The sequence below is a fragment of the Achroia grisella genome, unplaced genomic scaffold, assembly GCF_030625045.1.
Source record: "Achroia grisella isolate CSIRO2021 unplaced genomic scaffold, CSIRO_AGI_Agris_v1 utg1360, whole genome shotgun sequence".
In the NCBI taxonomy this organism is placed as follows: Eukaryota; Metazoa; Arthropoda; class Insecta; order Lepidoptera; family Pyralidae; genus Achroia; species Achroia grisella.
This window is the reverse complement of record NW_026712626.1, coordinates 295-23,782: the sequence shown is the minus strand read 5'-3', so window position 1 is coordinate 23,782 and position 23,488 is coordinate 295. Positions and strand designations below refer to the sequence as shown.

The 23,488-nt window shown below is 32.2% G+C and overlaps 2 pseudogenes; one reads left to right on the top strand and one right to left on the bottom strand.

Moving 5' to 3' along the window:
• Positions 1-626: 626 nt before the first annotated feature.
• Positions 627-7,947, bottom strand: LOC131855341 (golgin subfamily A member 5-like; annotated as a pseudogene).
• Positions 7,948-8,077: 130 nt separating this feature from the next.
• LOC131855346 (ralA-binding protein 1-like) lies at positions 8,078-22,279 on the top strand (annotated as a pseudogene).
• The last annotated feature ends 1,209 nt before the right edge of the window (positions 22,280-23,488 follow it).

Below are 23,488 nucleotides of genomic sequence, written 5' to 3'. Positions count from 1 at the left end.
TCCGACACAAAAACAAAGGAGTTATTATTCTTACATGGCTGTGTATCTGTTGCATCGCAGCTTTAGGAGCTAACACACGGACTAAATTAAATAAATCTATTGTGATGCGGTTTTTTTTCGAAAGCTGACATGATCTTGATGGTTCTTGCTACAATTTCTTAGTGTTTTTTATTTCGGTAGTTATGTTTATTTTATTTTATTATTATTACTAAAATAAAAAAATATATATAAAAAACTAGACTGAGAACAATTTTATTTTCGAAAACTATACTATGTCTGTCGTTATTAGTTTAACAAGTTCTGGTAAGAATTATGTCAGCGATAAGATCTCCTTTTGTTTAAACACGCTCTGCTCAAGACAGTTATTTTATACTATAATGGCTTTTACCTGCAAATTTACACGCGCGGTTTACAATTTTTAAATAAGAAATCTTATTATTATAAGTCCAGCGTTATAAAATAAACCTATGAATAAAGCTTTTAAGACACAGTTTGGATTGTGCCTTGATAGTAAGGTAAATTATTCACTTTGATTCAAAAATCTCTGTAAATACAGTTTTTTTTTATAATATACTATCTTAAAGTGTCAACGTAACAGTTGACACTTTAAGATAGTATATTGCTGGCTGTAGTCTGAGATTATAATTATTATTACATTATTTTCTTCTAAAACATATTATGGCTATTGGAATTAAAGCTGTTTGTGACTTCACGACTTGCTAGGTCTAGTTTCTTCCGGTGTGCTTGTTAACAAAACAGTGAGCACCCAGAAATGGAGACCGATCTGAAAAAAAAAAAAAAAAAAAACAAACTAAAATACACACTGAGAAATATATAAAAATTATTATATAGATTTATAATTTATCAGGTCCTGTTATTATCCCATTCCTGTTGCATTTAGCCCTCTTCCCTCTGGTGTATGATTTATCTTGTATGTAATCAAATTACTTGACTGTTATATACTTGAATATAATTTGTAAGTAATAATAATAAATATACTTCGTTGCACAATAAAATTGTACAAAATGCGAGCCTAATGCTATGGCATTAGGCTCGCATTATATCGCAATTTGTACATATGGCATTCTTACCAGATAAAAAGTTTATCTGGTAAGAATGCCATATGTACAAAATTGTACAAAATGTAGAAGGTAGAAATAGAAAGCGTTGTAGGCAGTCATGGCGAAAAACAATTTCAATAATACTTTATTATATAAATAACTAAACAAAATTATGTACATGTATAATTAAATTATATTTAAATATCTCCTCAGATCGATACCCCGTCCGACTCAAACGGGGATCGAAATTACGACGGCTTGAATCTAGGTTCGAACACCTAGCGATGCCCTCAGACTAACGTCGTATCCGTCAGACGGGAGTTGGCCTTCGCCCGCTCCATAAGTCCTTCCGGATTCTTGGATTTAAATTGCCATCTTCACTGGCCACCTACCATCCGGTGAAGCTGCAAAGGCCAGCTACGGCCAACAGTTATAGAGTAGTCCGAAAATAAATTAAAATATACACAATAAAATAAACAATACTATTATATACATATAATATAAATACATAAACTACAGAGAATAAATTAATATTTCATTGTAGGTACTTACCATATAAATTATGATAAATACTCTAAACAGGGGGTTTCTCTTTAGAATAAGGCCTATTCTTAATGATAGTTTGCCGATGCCAGAGGACGTCTCCGGGCGGTTACGTGATCTTCCATCGTCCTGCAAATTCACCACGCTGTGGGCGTTTTTGACCCTCATGTTGGACATCTCACATTTATATTTTGACTGTAAGAGACATATAAAAGGTACTACCACATTATATATACTAGTGGTAGTCAATATTCGACCATAATAAAAAGAATACAAAAAGATCTTTGAACTAGCAATCTTATATAATATTATAAACTTGAAAATTTATGAATGTGGAAGGATGGATGGATGTTTGTTACACTTTCACGCAAAAACTACTGAATGGATTTTATTGAGACTTTTACAATAATATAGCTCGTTCAATTTTCTGTACGGTCAACACTACATAACTAATTATTATTTTTTGTCTATGCTTTTGTACAATAGAAAATGTTTATTATGGCTATCTTTAAAAAAAAAATACGTCATTACATTTAGAAGAATATTTATTTTATTACCAAAATTTTACCTGACGAGGGAACTAAATCCAGAACATACATCAGAATATAAATTGCACTCAGAGAAAACCCCGAGCACAGCTAGTAATAAATAAACAAAAGAGTATATATGCGTGTGTGTATCAAATAAAAGTTATGTGTGTAATGTTGTTCTAATTGATTTAATGTATTTTTTATACATAATGAAAAAAGTACATTAGGAGTCTGTACTCCTTCTCTATATAAACTATAAGTGTGCGAAATTTCATTTCTCCTCCGTCATCGCAATTTTTGTAAAAAGGGGTACAAAGTTTTTGCTTCATTAATATAATAATTACTTGCAACATGGGATAATGTAGGATAACTAATAACAATATATTACTATAAAAAACGAAGTTTATGCCTTTTTAATTTTTAATTATTAAAAAACATAAAATATGTCATAGTATAATTCTTCGCTGGAAAACCTCAGCAGGTACTTTATACCACAATCTAAATGTACATGGGAGGAAAGCTCCTCTGAATCCGTGTTTTATGTACACAGATGAATGCATTTTACATAAATTATTATTTTAATTACTCGATGACCAAATAAAGAAATATAATGTTTTACATTAACAGAGGTATATGTACGGATCCTTAGAGTAAAACTCGTTCGTAATACTGTTAATTATACCGGTTTTACAACTAGGATTTTAATACCGAGTGGACAGAGACAAACATACAACATTAGCTAATAACCGTTACTCTGCGTAGAAATAGTAATTTGAGCAGATTATTTTTTTTATATTTATAATGATTTTTTATTTAGTATATAGTAGTGTAGTAGAAAAATTATTTATTCCCTATACAAAAAAATTCATCTTCAGATTTTATATTCGTATCAAAAATTTGCCTATGACTTTCGCCATGTATTTCTATAAAAAAAATTAGTATTTCCTCGTTTTATTGTTAGGTTTAGGCGTGAAAATAACAATGAAACAGACGAACAGTTTCGCATTTATAATACTAGTCAATATCATGTATATTGATATAAATGTTTATAAGCACCTAAAGAAACAGGCATATATTTATGCATAAGCACGGGACAAAAGTAGTACCTCGAGTACAGTCAATAATACGGCCTCGGTACTCTAGCGATTTAGCATAGCGCCTTTATTCCGATGGTCTCAAATAACGCCCAGATCCATACAATCATATTCATAAATAATAATTTATACCGTGCGAGGAAATGAACCCGCGGCCATTGTAAGTAAAGAGGTGTGCCAAACCGCCAGATCAAGGCCGTCAAATAATAGTAGAGTAAACATAGAAAGTAATTTTATTACATAAATATAAAATAAATATTATACTTAACAATACCTGTAATTTATCGAGCTGTATTTTGAGCATATTGTTATCTGCTAACAACGAGTCTATTTTCCCCTGTTTCTGGACTAAAGTCTCCGTTAAATAATGTATTTTATCATTGTCAATGCTGCTCTGCATGGCGTCATAGTCCGCAACATTAAGTGCACTTGTGTCTGTGGACTGAAGTGGAGGTATCGCGAAGGTGGTTTAATTCGGTATCCTTATCTCGAAGAGCGGTGCGTAAACCAGCTATGGTTTGACTTGTCTCGATTTGGACGGACTTTAACTCCTTTAAAATAGAAAGATGTTTCAAATTAAAAATATTTATAATTATATATAACTCAAAGGTGACTGATCCTAATATATCAATTTATCCATAAAAGTTTTACTTCAAATATATTACCTTGGCAAAAGCCGACTGACACTGGTCATCCGAACCCCTCTAGTGGGACGAAATTTGGGGCCTCGGGGCGAACCCCTTTGCTTTGGCATCAAGTCCGCGAGCGACTACCCCCGGATATTAATACGAATTAAAGAGGGTTACTTAAAAAAACTAAAAGAAATACAATAGACTTTAACTTAAGAAGTAGTGTAGTTTCACTTCATAAAAATTACCTTGGCAAGAGCGCGTGCTTGCGTGTCGGCGCGGTTCCGTGCTGCGCGCTCGTCCCGCAGCGCGTCCCGCAACGCTGCCACAGCGCGGCCGGCCGCGCCCAGCTGACCCTCCAGCTGGCCCACCTGCTGCTGCATCTCGCTGCAATCGCCGCGCACACGCAACACACACTCCGACAGCTCGTCACGTTCCTCTCTACAATATATATTTTATATGTAGAGAGATAAGGGAGACTATATGCTTATTATTTTCCATGTTAGTCCTTAAGGTGTATATTATATGATATAATTTTGTTATATATGACAGTGTAGTGTATATGATACTACATTTTATGTATTTAATTTTGCTAAATAAGTTATTCCTCATACTAGTAGTCGCCTAGTATGAGGCCTGGCAAATCGACCATAATAAATTTAATTAATAAGTTTGAACATTATTAATATTTATTGATTTAATCAAAACTTCAGTTTTACATATTAGTATTGATTATATTCCTTACTTTAAACTCTCCAGCTGCTCAATCAACTCTTTAGTACCCTCCGCGACATTATCACCCTGCTGTAACGCCTTTATCTCGCTGTCTTTAGCATACAGCATGCTTCACTCTAAGTTTATAAGCATCCCAATCTTTCTCGAGTCTTCGACACTCTGCAGTAGATCTTTCTAGATCATTTTTGTAACTCCCGATTGTGGATTGTGCGTATCTCAGTTCGTTTTCTAATTTGATATGCGCCGACTGATTTTCCTGAACTTTTTCGGTTAATTGTTGTACTCTTGAATAAAACAAAATAAAAATATACTAAGATTATTTTGAATGGTATAGAACTAACCATTATTTAATTAAATTATATTTAGGCAACTTTGAATAGTCCTTTATTATACTACATTTATTATACCTATTATCTCTATATACATATATATAAATATATATTTGTCAATTTGGTCTTGTTGGGTAACATAATTATATTTACATAACATTAAATATTGCTATTAGAATGTTGAGGACATGAACATATAATATAGCTATAATATAGCATGGCTTATTTCAAACAAGTGAAGGGATATCCATTATTTACGTTACCTCCTAAAAACCACTAGGAACCTTCGAGTGCTATTAATGTCAGGGTGATGGGGTCGCTGTGACATTCTACTGTGAACCCCTACAGCTCGGGCTGTTCAGCCCTCTTTTCAGAACCTGACAAGCCTAAAACACACAGTATAAAAATCGTCCTTGTCTGGAAGACCTTAATATTAGGTGTCCAGTTACCTCACATTGTTATTTTATAAAAAATAAAATAAAAGTACTGACCTATCTTCCAATTCCTTGTTGGAATCTCTTAATACCGAAACTTCTGTCTCCCACTTTTGAATTTGCCCCTTATATTTTATTATATCTACATTTGTCAATTCATTTATCTTCTGTTTCAGTTGATCTAAATGGGTATTCATTGCTGTCCTTGTCTAGCTCAGACCTCTGCTTTAGAAGTTCCGAACTCTCTAATTTAATATGTGTTTTGCTTAACTCTAAAATAAAATACTATGTTAATACCGCTTATACCGTGAATACCGCTGTTTCACCCGCATAATATTTATATTGTATAACCTATATGTAAAGTTTTATTCAAATCTATTTAGTAGCTTTTGCATGAAAGAGTAACAAACATCTATGCATCCATCCACACTCTCAAGTGTCAGCATTTATATTAGTTAAATTAGTAATATATATATAAAGTTACTATGACATAGGCATCCCCTAAGAAAGGATTTTGATAAATTCCACCCCTAAGGGGATAAATTAACGCAAGCGAAGCCGCGGCCAAAAGCTAGTTAGTAATAAGTAAGATGACATGGTATCACTTATGCATTGCCACACCCTTTAACTTCACTACCTTAACAACCAAAAATATATAGGTACATGATCATTACCTCGAATTAATTAATGGCTAAAAATCTTTACTATTCAATTTGCTTTCAAATGAATAATAAAAAAAATATTAGTAATGTAAATTGATGTTAATGAATACATTAAATATTATTTTATACCATTTATCTACAGAAAAGAAGGCATAATTAGTAGATAATAGGTAGTTCATGCCAGAATACACATAAATTTCACTGCTGTATACAGTATATTAAGGAAAGTGGATGCATCACTTTCTCTAGAAGATCTAGACTATCCAACCATAACCAACTATGTAAATAGTATGTCTATGTGACCATCTTCATGCAGTAAGAAATCTTTAGATGTATAAAAACTTACAAGACAAATATATTTATAAATACATTAAAAATGACATAGTAAATGTTACAAAATGTTCCTTTATACAAATTTGTATTCAATTAATTCCTTTCTCATTAGTTATGTTAATAAACCTTGTTAAATAGTTAAATGTCAAATAGAATAGCTTACTGTTAGTGCCCATGCCAAGAAAATAATCTAATATCATATATTTTTTTACCTTTAAAACCATTAATAAAAATATTACCATCCTCAGGTTTCCAGTAACCTATCTAGCAATTAAGACCTCTCTGTTCATTACATTTAGTTCATTTTTGAGCATGGCATTTTCTACTTCTAAATTTTGCATTTTATATATCAAACTTTCATTACTTATCAGTTCTAAATCTGTTGGCAAGCTGTCCTGTGAAAAGAAATAATATTTAATTTTATACAGTGAACTATTTTGAAACTAATTTAGAACAATATTCTGATATGAATACTAGCCTGTGGTGTTACCCACATTATTTTAAATAAGTGTCCTGTTTATTTATTTAGAAAATGATCTCTTAGCATATAAATTACATGATTCCTACCCATTGTAATAAACACATTTATAACAATAACAGTTGCTTTAAAAATAATTTTATAAATATGTGTTAATTAAATATTCTCTAATTAGAAATAAATAAATGAGAATGTTGGTAGTTTTTACAATCAATAATTATATAATAAAATAACTGTTTCATTTTAATATTAATTTGTGATGGCAAATTTTAAGCAAAAATACAGGTATATTATTATGTTAAACATATTAACAAACTATATTCCATGGAATACACCTGTACATTTGTATATCAATACAAATCTGTCCAGTAGTAGGAAAGCTAACATCAATGTGTGGTTCTTAAACTATGTATAAATGTAAAGGATAACTTACTCCTCTGTTTCAAACCAAACTGATCATCAAGTAAGTCATCACTGTAATCACCAACTAAAGTATTCGGGCAATGATTTAGAGTGAATTGTCTAGGCTTCCTAACAGGTGAGTTTCGAGACTTTGGAGACCGTTCTCTCGGAACTGCTTGACTGTTTTTTATAGGTGAATGGGATTCATGACGGGACATAGGTGATGTTTTCTTGGTTGGAACAGCATTAGATCTAGTATCGGCTCCAGTAGAGGGTTTCTTCGTTTGCTTGGTATTGGCCTCTTCTTTTGTGCCTCCAAGCTGGCTCGAGGGATTTCGTGTTTTTGTTTTAGTACATTGTTATGGTTTCGTAGAGCCGCGCCGGTCTGCTCATCTAGATTGTTGAGCAGGCTCTCCGCCTTCCCAGCGAGCTCCGCAAACCATGCCATTTGTTAATTTTATACCTGTAGTAATATGAAAATAAAACAAATTTAATTTAATCAGAAATTATTACAGTTAATGTATTCATACCACGACTAAATTGGAGGGCAGAAAAGAAAGGCAAAAGTATACAAAAAAAAATTAAATAAACTTATCAATAAAATGAGTAATAAGAAAAATACTTATATTTACCATTTAATTTTATTAAAATTTCAATTCACGTCCGTGAACATGACTGATAGAGACAGAGAACAAACAAAACAACACGTCACGTTCCGTCTAAACGTCATGTTGATTAGAAAAATGTCCATGGTTGACAGATGTCTGATAATGAGCTGTCAGTCTATAAATGACACTGATCCAAACTTGAAAAACCGATTCGAATGAATTCGCATGGCGATGTACGAGATTCCTCTTTTATCGGCTGTTCGGGCTGTCATTTAAATTATCAATGTCATGGAAATTGAATGAATGATGGAAGAAGTAATTATAATTAATCGATTAAATAAATAAATATACTTTCACAAGTTTGCATTTTGCAAAAATAATAATAAATGAAGTATTGAAATTGTGACCGGAACACGAACAAAGGAATGTCATAATGGATTTCGAAAGTCCTGATGTCGAAAAAGATTTTCCGGGATTATATGCTTCTGAAGCAGGACGTAAAAGTAATGAAAGTGACTGTGAGTACTTAATTGAAGAAAACTTAATTTTACGGTTCTGATAATTCGAAGTTCATTTCTACCGGAAATTGTAAATAGTCACCTATTCATAACGTTATTCAACTTTTTTTCTGCAATTGCAAGCTTTCTACATAACCCTAAAATGATACCCAAGATACCAAAATCTCAAAAATCTAACTGCATTACATACATATCCTTTTTAAAGCTGTATTTACGTATTTACTCAGTAAATTTTGAAGATATCGTCACAAATATGGAATGTTCATTATATTGATTTATTAACGACCTCTGTGATGGACCGGTTTAGCACACTGCTTTCTGATTGTCGCGGGTTCGATTTTTGCACGATCCAACCATTTGATAAACATTGTCTAACATTGTTGAATATATTGGCTTCCACTGGAGAAGTTTATGGCCCTTGATAACCACACTCCATAGAGAATCTGGTGCATTTTAGAGTCAGGTCAGGATGAACTCCATACAGTAAACCACTCATAATTCCTTGTGAACTTGCCACAAAGAGTGACTGTGACCTGACTTTGTGCTTGTCCTAACATCCACAACTGGTGCTATGTCTGCATAAGCTGTTAGTCAGTAATGCCCTATTATAAAAATTCAATACTAATCTAATCCAGACCTCCGCATTACAGTAGGATGTTATCATATGATATCTATTGTAGAATAAACTGTACTGTTTTAAAGTAAAGTATTTTAAAGTTATATTATTTATTTAATAAAGATTAATACTATTTCCAAACCACATATCGAAAATATGAAATAATTGTTACTATTGTCTTCTTTACTCAAATCTATATTCCGAACTGAACTCACTATTAATGGTAGATTTGACTAGAATCTGTCTATTACAGATACTAGTCAAATCTACTATTTATGGTGAGTCCAGTTCCAACAAAATATATTTTGTTTGATTCTTTGTCTTATTGTATATATTATTTCATATACCAGTCAGTGATGGAGGTGACCATGAGAAACCAAGCAAAAGGATTTATTGGGACGTCGTAAGGACAAAAAAGAGTCCAAAAAAGATAGAGGTTATGCTGCTCTGGAAGGAGAGAGCTCTCAGAAGAAGATACTGATACCAAGTATGTATAATATGTATAATTTCACACATTGCATATCATATGATTTATATTACATAATATGTTAATAATATGCTATGGAATATAATTAAAATTCTAGCCATGTAATGAGCATAGATTACTAAGTTCTTACTCTAAAGAAACCAATGATACATGCCTTTGGTGAAGTTTTGAACCACAATATAGTTAATAAAATAAATATTTGGTATCTAGTTTAGCTTCCAAATATGTATTAGATTTGAAATTTTCACAAAATTAAAGGTGTTCCCATATCTATTGTTGGTTAAATAAAAGACTTTGTTTAACAAACACACAATTTATTGCTGCAGAAGTCCATCTAAATCAAAAAAGACAAAATCTTTTAAGTTCCCTACTAAAAGCAAAGAAAAACGTGAAAAATCACGAGACAAGGAGAAAGTGTTAGAAGATGCGGCAAAACAAAAAGAACTAAATGAAAAAGAAAGGAAAAAAGAAAAAGAAAGGGAGAAGGAAAGGGAAAGAGAAAAGAAGGAAAAGGAGAAGAAAGAAAAGGAAAAACGAGAGAAAATGAAGGAGAAAGATAAGGTAAATTATTTTTATTATTTATTTTACTAGCTACTTGCCTCTATTTTGCATAAAAAATTAGTAAAATTACAATAACATTCAGGCCACGATCAATACCCAGTTCAATACAAACTGTCATACCCATGAATACCAAGGTCAATTATCAACCATAATTACATTAACATTCAGTAAGACTATAGACAAATAATATTAAACACGATCAATATTAATCTTTTTTCAATTTGACCACAAACTTTAACAATGAACAAAAGAGTATAGGTACTTATATAAGTTCAGTATAGTGTGAAATGTTTTTATTGTATTTTTTGGCTATTTAAAAAAATATTAGCAATCTGCACTCGTCTGTATAAACTATAAGTGTGCGAAATTTCAGACCCCTCCGCCTACGCAAAATTAGTAAAATGGGGTACAAAGATTTTGCTTCACCTATTAATATAATATATAATAATATTTTGCATTCATCCTTTTTTATTTCGTTGTGTGAAAATGTATCAAACACACATATTACATTCGCCATCGTTAAACGATGTCATGGCGAAACAATAGTTTAATCTAAACCTACGCCATAGAAAGTGAACGCTATTGCGACGCAATAGCGCTCAACAATTCTACTAGTATTATAAAAGGCCATGAGTCAGTCTGGTAAAGTCGCCTATCGTTTCATTGTCAACGTTGCCTCGTCGTACAGCGGTCATACCGTGCGTTTATTGTGTTAGTTTTCGTGAAAATTCCACATTTTTTTTTATGAATTTCCAGTGACATTTCAGTGATGTGATATTTAATAAATTAAAAAAACCTATACCTTCACGTAGCTACATATGTATACATATATTAATTATTACAATTCAAAAGTTATTTCAAATGTTTGGATTGAAGTAAAGTAGGTTAATAGTGCATTAATATTCGAGCAATATTGTTTATTTTTTTAGTATGCATGCTATTTGCAGTGAAATATGTAACTCAATACATATCGCTTCTCTAACTGGTGGTTTGTGGACACAGTTTTTATTATTAGTTTTCCATTTATTACACTTCTGACTATAGCCACCTTCTGCGACATCCTAAGGATGAAAAGGAAAGATAAAATATTGCTTTCTTACACACTGAGTATCAAAATTAACTTATTATTTCTTAAAATTAAATTAAATTAAACTGAATTATACAATAGAATAGGCACAATGTTATTCAGTTGTTCGGATTACGAACTTTACTCGTCTATATTCATAATTCTAAAAAAGTGTAACTAATTCTGTAGAATTACGGATATACAGAAAGTAGAATAAAATATTTTCCTTTTTCCATGGTAATTATATAGAAGACGTAGAAGAAAAGGCAAAAATGTATTAATGATATTATAACACTTTTAAAGATACAAAAATCTTTATAAAAAGATTGTATTTTAATTAATTTGATAAATATTGGAGTGTATATTTTAATTACAACTTATTTAAACATTTTAAAACTATGTCTAATAATATATAATCTAACCGCAGTACTAATGCTTATAAAAAAACTGGTTTATAGCTTTATACAGGCTAAAAATAGTAAGTCATTAAAATTATTAGTAATCCATAACAAATTTAGTAAACACCCTTACCAATTTTATACACTAAAACCAATTCATAATATCTGCGTATCTAATAACCGTGATAACACACTGATAAGATCCTATTTATTTTAGATTGTGTATTTATTTATACCACTTTAGCAAAATAAGCCAACAGCCTATCTTATGGAAAGTACTAACTATGACCTACATATTGAAAGGGATTGTTAGTAATGTTAACAAATGACCCCATTTTTAGCAATGCACCAGTCAGGTAGACCTCCTTTCGGTTCCGCCTAGAAACAATTGTGATAAATATCTGATAAATTTCAAGGAAATTCTAGAAACCTCATTGCATGCTCATGCTCATTATCATTATCATCATCATCATCATCCTCCACTGGAGTCCCGACAGCTTAAACGTTTAGCGCAAGCAGGCTCACCATAACCTTATCATTCGTTAAAAAAATCTTATCCATGAATACTAACAAATTGCAGAATACACTGTCCCCCTTAATAGGTGTATTTATTACATTCTTGCCTATTATAAACAGTTACGACGATTCTCTTATACTCAACGCGAGATATATTATATACACTTAAGTGCACTTATTGTTGATCATAAGCAAGTAATTTGCAAGAACCTAACAAGGTAAAGCAATCAAATATTATTTCGATTTACTTAAAATCTCTCTAAAACCCTCACTCTGTTCAATTCAATTAAGTTCAAACAAAACAATACTGAAAAATTGACTGTTGCTTAATAATTGGAACAGTGTCCAAAAATCATTAACAAATGCGAATACTTTCATATCATTTGCATACCTATTTCTATAAATATATGGTGATCAATAATATTTTAATGTAACATCTTCTCTACTATACCAATATTTCTCAAATAAATTATTTCATTTATTTTAACTTCAGTACTCTGGATTTATTTCAAGCTGTAAGTTGTTATGCCTTGACAATTGCTGCAAAGATCAGCGTATCAAATCGAACAAAAATGATTACTATCTTAAATTCAAAATTAAATATTACAAAATGTAACATATGGCACTTAATTCTACCATCAGCTTGTTTTGTAAGCCATTTTCCAGTTCCTATAACAACTTAATCCTCATAAAAGGCGACACACTGTGACGTCAACGATCTGTTTATGTATATAGGCAACGTATACCACATTACATTAGGTTGCCGTCAGCTTGTTTACCATGCAATTTATATAAAAGTAGTGTCAAATAATAATGAATAACGTGATAAAAGGAATAACAAAATGGAACATATGTAATGTATTAGATATTCAAATATCAAAACATCTTTATTCATCTAGGTCTCTGGTCTATTACAAACTCTTATGATCTCAGTCATATCTACCGTCGGAGTGCTTAGGAGCTGCGAAGAACTGACAAGAAAATCAGCTCTTATTCATTTCAAATGACCTTGTACAAATTAGAATACATATAAACTGAGCCTCTTATCGATCCCCCATCCAATTCAAACAGGGATTAAAACTACGACGGCTTGAGCCCAGGTTCGACTGTGCCTCACAGTGTCCTCAGATTAAAATCGTATCTGTCAGGCGGAAGTTGGCCTTCAGCCGCTCCTCTTAAGTCCTTCCGCGGGTTTGAAGGTTCATCTGCACTCGCCTCCTATCATCCGGTGAAGCAGTAAAGTCCAGCTGCGGCGAATATTTTAGAATCGTCCGAAAAAATAAAGAAAAAGAAAAAATTTTAAGCTTCTTTTTTAGCAGTCGGGTAAATAAATACGTGAGGATTGTTTCTAATCTGCACATGCCATTCTACAAGTACTGTTACGTGTGTACATGTTTATGGGATAAATATATGTAGCTGCGTGAAGGTATGACGAAAATCTCATGGAAATCTTTCACGGTTGGCTGGTCGATTGTTTTGCATAATTTCACTGTTTATTGAATAGAACAACCTTGATGTGTAAACATACACACAGAATAAGTAATGTTTTATTCAGTTCTGTTCTGAAATCGCAACATGCATCATCTACGTTGTGTTTTCACCAAGGTGCTAATATGTTTTAATTTTTAATTTCTGTATATTATTGTGTTATTTATTAATTTTCTACTTTTGAAATAAAAGTTACATCTTTAGATTGTTATATACGGTGCCGAAGTATGTCATTATGCATTTGTCAACAAGTGTTTTTAACCTTAATCAAGTGTATAATAAAAGATTCAAACACTATTTTACGATTCATAGATATAACTGCATAATCGTATAGTAATCGTGTTTAATTTATTATCAACATTATGTTACGTAATCCATCTTTATTTCGTTAAAATATTTATTTATTATAATAATTTTGATTAGGAAAAGGAAGAAAAAGCTAAATTCAAACTAGAATCAAAGGAGAAACTCAAAGATGAAAAGAAAGAAAAAACAAAAGATAAAGATAAGGAGAAAGTGAAGGAGAAGGAAAAAGAGAAAGTAAAGGAAAAGGACAAGGACAAAAAGGATAAGAAATTAACTAAAGTGCCATCAACTGTGACGTCTGGTGTTCCATTTGAAGAAATATTTACCTTAGGAGGTAAGTGAATTTACATTTTCAGTGTTTACTAATTGCTTTTATGTAATGATAGAATATCTGGATAGTATAATTTCCTCGCCTTCCGTTATGTTTCGGTCAAGAGTCTCTGATCGACACCTTGTCCTCCATTCAAATGGGGATCACATAATTATGTGATGTCTATGACCTGCGCCGAGGTTTAACCATGAGATCAATTAGTGGGCCTTCTTAGCGGAAGACGTATACTTATTTATATTGTCAAGCATAACTAATTTAATAGGGTATTTGGCTCCCTCTTCGTTCGCTCCATGAGTCCTCACACGATTTTAAGAATTTTGCACGATATAATGTAAATACATTAATATATACATTAAAACAAACTGGTTTTGCGGATTTTCACTCTTATACTCTGGTAAATCTGTAAGGCTAGGTAGCCTTCCGTTACTCATCTCTGATCGACACCTTGTTCCATGACCAACCTTCACATATCATTACTCGAGAGAACGAACCGTTTATTAAATATAGAGCTATTTATTGAAATAGTATTAGATTGTTCGAAAAATACTTAACGTAGTAATTTTTTGACAACTTAATAGATTTGCGCATTTGATGCATTTACCCTTCAACAACACAATATCTATATAGTATACACATGCGTGGCACACGTCAGCTGTGATATCTACGAAAATGACGGCACAAACAGATATCAAGGTAAAACACAGATAACATCATGCCACAAACAAATTAGATCTTTTTCGTTTCATCTTTCATTCGTACAACATGAACCCCTTTTTAGACAATTACACTATAGATGGTGAGTTTATTTTTTTCACTAATTATTCTTTTTCATAAACCATAATATAATGTCTTTAAAAATATTAACATTTGTATTTGTTGTGGCACACTTTGTGTTCAGAAATTTTCAACTTTTTCTAACAGACGTTTACGTTATAGGTCTAGTGACTTTTGGTATGTAACCGTAAAGATACATGCCCATTGATAGTTAGTCTGGACAAACGACTTTATAAGCATATATTATGACTGTATCTTACACGGATTTGGTACATTTGTCGAGTTATTGTTTATTGCAGTTTTCGTTATTCTCTTCCATTCATTTGTGTTTGCAGTCATCTCGTTCTTGTCGTATCACTTTTTTTCTGCATAAACATAAAGGCATAAAGGAAACTATGAAATTTCTTTAGTCTTACCGACACGCTTTTGAGTCGCCTCTTAAATTACTGGAACTAACAACTGTTATTTATCCGAAGCGCAAGTTACCATTATTCGGTCCAAGGAGTGACCCCAGTTGACCTCACTCAACGTTGCTAGACCGTGTTGATCGACACGATATTTCTTGCATTTTAGGGCCTCTCAATACTTTTAATTATCTAAACATTAGAACTTACCCAACCTTTTTAAATAATTTACACAAATAAATAAAATTAAAATATCTGTTTGTAATTTCAAATTAACAGCTTTTGTCTAAGTGCATTTAAGCTATATACGGTACTTAAATCAAAAAATTATTTTATAAAAATATTTGTCTGTCTATATTTTGTGTTTATTCTTGCTAATCTCTGAAACAGCTGGAGCGCTTTTGACGGGACTTTCAATCGCAGATAGCTAATGTTATAAAGAGTAACTTAGGCGTTTACGTTTCGTTTTAGTTTTATTTTAGAATTTTATTTGTATTAATAAAAAAAAGTTAAATTCCACGGGGATGAAGTCCCTAGTTTATTATGGTGTTTTCATCAGTGGAGAGTTAGGCAGACTAGATAGTCAGAATAAGTCTACATATTTATGAATAATTTTTCTTTTCGTGTCGGCCAGATTTCAATTCGCACTCATTCGCTCTACGTTAGATGGGCCGTATATTTGATTTCCAACATCGTAGTATAAAAAAAACTACGAAACTATGACTCTTTAATAATATTTCTCTTTAATTTAAATAAAGAATACAATAGTAAATCATATTACAGTGGCCCTGCCAATATTTGGCGTTCCTCTGCAACACTCAGTGGAGCGGTCGAGATGCCATGACGACACCGGGCTGCCTCTCGTTGTGCGCGACAGCATCGACTTCTTACAGGTAAATAATAATATCATGGATAATTCACACAGTGCCATCTAGTCGCAAGCGAAGCATAGCTTGTGTTATGAGTACTAGAGAACTAATAGATATACTTACATCTTAGGTGACTGGTTGAGTGTTTTCTATACATATTACGTATGTTACAGACATATTATGTATAAAAAATACCCAGACCAAAACAAGCAATCATATTCATAATTACAAATGTTACTTAAATATATTTAAAAAATAAAGTGCTTTTAATCAGTTAAGTGGATCCAATACTTTTTATAGTTTATATAAATAAATTAGAAGTAAAACATTCGCTGGTTGATAGTTTTCCTTCTAATTTAAACAATACATTAAGTTTTATTTACAAATTTCTCCTCTGTAAACAAAACTTATAACGTGTATTCAAAATTTGTATTTAAAAGTGCAATAAACTACTTGTTTACACTTCGATTCTGCTGCGGACAACACACTGCTATATATATATATATATTTATTTATTTCATATCTTCTGAATATAACAACTAATATACTACCTAACAACAAAACAACTAATATACTAATAAACGATATTCATAATTTGGACAGGCACACGGCATCAAATCGAACCAGATCTACAGAGCGGAACCAGACAAGATCAAGCTGCAACAACTACGGAAACTGTTCACAGACCGCGGCCCCACGTTCCCGTACCACTGGGATGTGCCGGTCGCTTGTGCCATGCTCAAATTGTTCATTTGGTAATTTTAATTGAACACTGGACTGTTATACGTGACTTAAAAACAGACAAATACACTTTTGCTAATAAGTAGATGATATCCACGATTTGTTCAGATTTTTTTTAAATAAAAGATCCATTGCGATTTAGGTATGGACAATTCGCAGCGATACGCTAACTGGCCTGATTGAGGTTCTTACTTAATGGATTTGTATTATTTTGTTTAATTCCGTTATTATTATTATGTGGAAGACCACAAATTTTCAGTGCAAGAGAAGATAGAACCTGACCTCCACTACTAAAAGAGTTACAAACTTCTTAGCGACCTTGGTAGCGTAATTAAACAAGATAATAGAAATCCATTAAGTATTGAAATGGACTTTCGCAAAATAACACCTAATTCAATAATATATTACCTAACATCATCCTTATCCTCCTAGATCCTGTCCCGACGGAGTATACCGTTAACACTGGCAGGTTTACCATTCTATATTTATGTTGGATACACTGTAATCAAACTACAAACGAATACATCTTACAAATCTTTTACAAATTGGATACATTCCAAGTATTAAAACATTTGTAAAATGTATTTGTTTGAAGTGATTACAAAGTATACATGGGTAGAAATATAAATAATATTCAAATAAAACAATTGAATAAAAGTAACTAACTATAAAAATAAAACAATTTGAAACCTTCAAGAAAAGAGCTTATTCCTTTTTAAAAGGCCGACAACGTACTTGCAATTCCCCTGGTGTTGTAGGTGCTCATGGGCGGCGGTAATCACTTACCATCAGGTGAGCCGCATGCTCGTTTGTCCCCTGTGTTATAAAAAAAAAAACATTTTTGAATAGCCATAAAAAATATATTAACCACAATTATATGAATAATAAACATTATATAATTATTATTTGCAGTGAATTACCAGAATCAATATTAACACAAGAGCTACATGGACAGTTTGAGCAGGCGACAGCAATAGCGGAACCGCAGCGCGAGACGACCATAGTGTCTCTTATAGCGAAACTGCCTTCTTGCAATCATAACCTCGTCGCCTGGCTGATGAGGCACTTTGAAGTGTCGTAGCTAATGAACAGGTATGTCTTATTTAGTAATAAAATATAGGGGAAGTATGAAAGTTGAGCCAGTGTCTGATAAGTTGAGTAATAATAATAATCATCTGTTATGGTGTGGGCATATAATGCGTAATTAATGTAACTTTATATTTTAAGTAATGTAATTTGTTAGTAATGTTATTTTTTTAACTTCTTACTACTATTAATAGTAGTAAGAGGTTAAAAAGATATGTATGAAAGGGAGAGAATAACAAGATGCCTGCGAACAGAGATGAATGGAAGAGAAAACATGTTACGCCGACCACAAATGAATAGAATAAGGCAGAAACAGATGATGAAAATATAGAGTATGCTGAATGTATAGCTGGAGATGCTTGTTTGATGATGACTGATGATGCATAGTGGCAGAAATTAATAGGAAATACTAAAAGGTCACTCTAATTTAAAATTAAGTTACCATATATACAAGTCTATTAAAAATTGTTTATTACAATGTTATTATGTATAACTTGTCTATTGCATATTATAAATTATTGCTTCTCGTGACATTAATGTCCAAGGTGAACCATAGAACTGGTTATATTGCGTGATATATTTAATATGAATCATATGTCGTCTATACCTATTGTACTATACTAACAATATGACTTATTATTAAAATCCTTCGTAAGAGCAGAAGTTACAAATTGTTACATTTTTTAATAGGTACCTATATTTTCATAACCACATAGTCAAGTTTTTTTCTTTTCTGATAGCGCGGACATTGTGTATAGTAAATAATAAAATTTGTCATCTCTGAGACTTCTAAATAGAATGCCTTCATTTGATGTAGAAAATAACCAAAAATACACATACACATTATACTTACAAAACACAAAGACCGATATAAACAGTCATACTCATGAATACAAATGTTTGCACCGTACGAGGAATCGAACCCGCGACCATCGGAAGTAAGGCGGTCTATTAAACCGTTGGCAGGATCTCAGAATCTCAGATCTTATTAATATTATAAAAGCGAAAGTTTATGAGTATGGATGGATGTTTGTTACTCTTTCACGCAAAAACTACTCAATGGATTTTGATGTAACTTGATGTATTATAGCTTTGATGTAATATAGCTTATACATTAGAATAACATATAATTTTGAATTATTTACATTTTCAGGTGAATCATGTGAACATACAAACAATATCGACTGTAATGGGTCCAGCTCTCAACATGTCGTTGAATCTCCTCATACTTCATCACCAAAGCTGAGAAACTGTTTCCTAATGTGCAGCTCACTAAGTAAGTTTTAGGAAATTACTGGAATAACATGATGAGAATGAGACGATTCACGTAGAACAGAATGAGGTGACGATTCACGTCGGTGTCGAAGGTCAGCCTTTTGTTGAGAATAATATCTCAGGACAATTCACACAGCATCGTCTATTCCCAAGCAAAGCAGAGCTTGTGTTATGATACTGGACCATTGATATAAATACATATCCAACTTTTTGTATACCTGTATAATAAACATATTAAACACCCAGACCGATACAATCATATTCAAGGATACAAATGTTTATACGGTTCGAGGAATCGAACCCGCAGCCATCGAAAGCAAGGTGTGCAAAACCGCTGCATACGAGACCGCCATGCAGCTTGTTTGTTTGAAGGGTCATATTCATATGGCACAGTGATATTACAGGATAAGCTGTCTTAGTCCTGAAATGGTAACGCGTGATTAATATCATCAATATCACATTGTAATGTTATATCATAGTGCTCTTCATGTTATAGTAAAAATATATATAAATTATTCATATTTTTGACGTCAAGTATATCAATAATATGCATTTTAAAAATAACTTCTGATATAATCATTTGCGGTAAGTAACCTGAAGAATACTGATCAAACCGCGTGGTTGAGAGAAAAGAGACTCAAATGCACTGATATTTATATGGTTATAAGGAAGTCTTTAATTGAATTAGAAGAATACACAATCTTGCTGACTAACAATTTAGTTTTAATATCTCTGACACTATACATTCATACTTTCTCTGATGTATTCATTCCTTATATTGCCCATTTTTGTAACAACAGAAAACCAGAAACTGTTTAAATGCTTGCGTGGAAGTCTCAGTAGTCCCAAGCAAGCGTTGTAGTTGCCCTTAGGCAGTGAAATTACAAGATAAGACGCATGACATATTAGTTTTCTGAAATGACAACCTATGACTGCTAACACTGGTGCTACATCATAACGTAATTTCTATAGGGCTGTTCGTATATGTATGTGACGGTTACGACTTACGATCATGTTGGGAGTCAGCTTGTTTGCCATTCCAATTATATAAAAAAACCACATTCGCATTTCAGTTGCATGCAATCCTTGTTCAGTGTACACTGATCCAGTTTGATTGATCCTCATTAATGACAGTTCCCTCTCCCGTCAATCAGATTGTTGCGAGATAATAATACGATGTTTTCGGTTGAGAGGATGTATATTACAGATGATAGTAAACTGACAAATGTACATTGAAATATTGATCTTATATACTAAATAACACAGTAAAAATTGTAAGGTTTTCACCAATTTTACATAGTTTAGACACGGCAGTTCTTAGTAGACAATATTTTGTATGTCTTACTGACCATAATTAGTTGTAAGTATTATATTGATGTATCTAGGTATCGTACCGTCAAACTCGTGAACAGGTGCTGCTTGAGGGGACTCAAACTCAAACACTGATACCTCTATTTGCTTTTGATAAAATTGTAATAGCATATGCTGGTGGTCACTCTATTCTCCCAAATTTGAATTTGTTCAAAAAAAATCAATAATCAATTTGTACTATTATAAACTATTTGAAAAGAATACGAGCTGATTTTTGTCAGTTCTTCTCATCTCGAAAGCATTCCGAACTGACGGTAGATTTGACATATGATAAGAGTCTGTAATAGGCCTACATGAATAAAAATATTTTGATTTGATTTCAGTGTATCTGTAAGGTAAGATCTGACATTGTAACATGTAAAATTATAGGTATGTACCGCCACTGCAGTCCCTCCCAGTAGACTTTCCACAGTCAGCGGTTGAGATGAGTGCGGAACTCCGCAAGCAGGAGTCTCTACTGAGTCAGATCCATGCGGAGATGCATGCCGGTTTCATCACACAAGCACGCGACCACCAACTATGGGAGGCGCAGAGGATCGTCACACAGCTAAAGGTTAGCATTTCTATCATAGCATTATAGCCGGCTTTTCACTAACAAACAGTATGCATGAATAATACAACTTTCTCCAAGGAACATTAGGTTAGGTCACAATATAAAATGAAATGTTTTCATATATTTGTATCATATGGTATATCGTTTAGTAAGAAACATTTAGAAGTTTTTGTACGTCGAAAATATTTCATTTTAATAAATGCTGATACTAAATTTAGCCATAATATATATTTCGACAAATGCTTAATATGTCGAAAGTTAATATATCTTATATCTCATTTAATATGTACTATTAATTATATACTTTATTTTTTAATGCTTATACTGTTATTAAAAATAAAATAAGGTAACAATTATGTTACTTTTTTTAATTATTTATTAAAAAGCATAAATATGTGTTTAATTCCAATTTATTTCAAATTACAGAGAAAACTAAGGACAGTCCAAAAGTCTGTGGAACCTAACTCTCTACCGCCACAACCATCTATCGACGAGAAAGCAGATGAAGAAGTTATTGGACGAAATTCGCAGCCCAGCGAACCTGCACCAGTGGAGGAAGTCAAAAACTCAGCAAGTGAAACGCCATTGCAGATGCATTTCAAGATTTAAAAGAGTCTCTCAACTACCGGATCCGACATTCGAAGCGGAATTCGAAGACACTGATTTTAAACTGGAAAGAGAAGAACCTAGTAGAAGACCTGCCTACTGCAGAACCAATCATTGAGAAACCAAACTGACAGAAAAAGAGATTAAAACTTCTAAGATTACAATTGGAGAATGCAGAGTATCTGGGCACCTGAAGTCACTGTTACAAGCGAAACAATTCGGAACAGTTTGAAATAGTTAAACTTAGAGTCAAGAGAAGGTCGCTTTGAAGAATAAACAGATGGAATACATAAAGAGAACAAAGAGAATCAAACACCAGAAGATCAGGAGTTGAAGCAAAGACTGATAAAAGAGAATGCTATGTTAGAGCAGAAAAGACTGAGTTTGATCAATCAAATATTCCAAGAAAGGGTGGCGTGTGTGCAATTAAAAATAGAATTAGCTATGAAGGAAGTGTTATCAAAGTCTAATTTATGTATGACTAATTTTAAATGGTAAAAATCAAATAGCTGTAGTGGTTTGGAGACTATACTCCACACACACAAACTCATAAAATTTGCACTCTCTATTTATATATAGTAAATAAATTTATATTGTTGACCATGATTAACAGCTTCATTGTGATCTGTATTAGTTATATATTTAAAATGAAGTCTGAGGTTGTTGTATATTTATCATTGAATAAGTGAAGCATTGTATGTGTTTTTTAAAATGTATATTATTTAAAAACTATTAATATTAATTGTCGAATATCATTGTAGTGACAACTGCGGTTGAGTTTGTTTCTAAAGATTCAGACATAATTCATAGTTTACGTTTCTGCAGTATACGATATTGTTAAACTCAAACAAACTACAATGAACTGAGTAAACTTAATGCCTATTTTTAAAATTACCTTTTTTATACCCATTACTTTTATCTACCTGCCATCTACAATATATGGCATATTAATACGACAATCAGAAATTTAATCTTATCCAATATTTATTCGTCCTTGAGAATATTAGCAAAACTTATGCAATAAACAATGATTGTCCATGTTGACTGTTAATGACTTATTCATTTATAAATCAATTCATTGTTAATGACGACAATTAACTAAGATAATTTGCATTTACTGATAGTTATTAAGTAGAACAAAAAAGTTGAAATCAAGATGCCTAGTTCATTTATCTTGAATGACAACACATTTCTCCAATCTTACCGTTACAGTTTAGTATCTCTTTTCTATATGGTTCACACCTGGCTTCCAAAGTTATCTTTTATATGATACCAAATGATACTCGTATAAGTATCTACTTAGCTAGCTTATCAATATATAAGCTATTTATAAGATGATATTAGTAGCCTGAAATAAATAAATAAAATTAGTTATCAATCTGAAAAAGGTCTAAGGAAAAGACGAAAAATATTAGAGTATCTTTGTATTAACATATTTTTAGATTTCATAATCTCATTGAAATAATGTTACAATGTAAACAATTTTATAATTGCTAATAAATAATATTGGACGTACCTAATTGTTTCATTTACTTCTTTTTTCTTAAAAAGTTTATTGTACTCCTGTCTATATACTTTATGCTATAACGAATGGAGGTCAGTGCATCTTTGAGTCACAGAAACTTCCTCAAAAGCAATTAATTGTACCCATTTTGCAACATTTTTCATTGCTTCTCAGCTACTA